At 35.2% G+C, this 1,469-nt stretch overlaps 1 non-coding gene across 1 annotated transcript; it reads right to left on the bottom strand.

The window, feature by feature from the left end:
• Window positions 1–1,123: 1,123 nt before the first annotated feature.
• On the bottom strand, window positions 1,124–1,242 carry LOC122577162. The gene has a single exon (XR_006320098.1). It is a non-coding gene; the product is annotated as a 5S ribosomal RNA (ribosomal RNA).
• Window positions 1,243–1,469: the final 227 nt, after the last annotated feature.

The following is a 1,469-nucleotide window of genomic DNA, read 5'->3' as shown; positions in this document are numbered from 1 at the left end:
ACAGGTCTTACGCCTGGTATTTTTGGCCAGTGTGGTCCGACCTGCTGGGGGGTTCACAACACTCTGACGAGAAACAATGCGTTCAGCTCGGTATGAGCGTTCGTTGAAGTAATCAATTTTGTTATTTAATATTATTGAATAAAAAATATTTACGACCTACAATTATGTAAGGGGATAAAAAAGATATGTGAAATTTTGCCGACTTCGTTTTCAAGAACACGGGCCGTGAAGTTAAGTAGGGGCAATTTCATAATTGATTTTCGCGAAAACAAAGCGAAAAATGTCATTTTACATTTTCGACTTCATTTTCGCCGCGCGCAGGGAATCATCGTCCTTCGGTTTGTGTTACAATTTTCGGCACATGTATTTTTTCATTCTTTCAAGCGACATATTCCGAATTCCGAATATTGAATACATATAACATTATCGGAAAATATAAACAAAGCAATATACAAGTAAGCGTGTATGCGAGAATGACACAACGTATGGCGATAATCGTTTAATGCTAAGAAGATATTTTCTTGATGTATACGACCACAGCTTATTAACACTTAGTCAACCGCGCCCGCACAGACCAACCTATACGCTGTCCACCGTGCACTTTTCTAAGTAAGGAGGACTAATATTCACTAATACTTGAAAAACAAAGAAGTCTAAAAATTATTTAAGTGGTCAATTATATTTTGCGGTAATGATTTTGTTTAACGATTTCACATATTGTTTATACAAAACATCAAATTAAAAGTATATATTGAAAGCATAAAAGATATAGATAAAATTAAAAGCGTTAAAGATGACTAAAGATAAATGACACGACTTGCACGTGAAGTCAAAAATTCATAATCCATTTTAATATTTTTTCGCAATGTGGTATCGTTCGACTATAACTTTATTTAGACATAACTGATAGTGCAACTTTTTAATTAATTTTAACACCATTAAATTGGTGTATTTTATTACATATTGCACTTTATAAAAGCAGAACAAGAGTCGCAATTAATTGGGAACAATTCCAGATAAATAATAACTGATAATAACAACAACAAAAAAGAAAACGCGTTGGTAAAATAAAAAAGGGAGATCTGCCCGGTCGGTTGGCTAAGTGTTAAGAAAAGTAAAAAAAAGCCAACACCACACGGAGTTCCCAAGCGGTCACCCATCTAAGTACTAACCGTGCCCAGCGCTGCTTGACTTTCGTGATCGGACGAGAACGAGTACTTTCAACGCGGTATGAGCGTTGGCTGAAGTAAGCAGTTTTGTTATTTCGTGTTATCGAATAGACAAAATATTTCAGAAAACATACATGTGTGTATGAAGATAAACAAAATTCATTCAGATATATAAAATTTTTCCTGGCTTCGTTTCCTAGACAATGGATTGTAAAGTTCCGTCATGTAGGTACGCGCATACTTAAAAAGTAGCGAGTCAAGTGGACGGAACTTCATAATCGATTTTCTGGAAAACCAAGT

The sequence above is a fragment of the Bombus pyrosoma genome, linkage group LG17 (assembly GCF_014825855.1).
Source record: "Bombus pyrosoma isolate SC7728 linkage group LG17, ASM1482585v1, whole genome shotgun sequence".
NCBI classification, from domain to species: Eukaryota; Metazoa; Arthropoda; class Insecta; order Hymenoptera; family Apidae; genus Bombus; species Bombus pyrosoma.
Note: the sequence above shows the minus strand (reverse complement) of the source record. Positions and strands in the feature narration are given on the sequence as shown.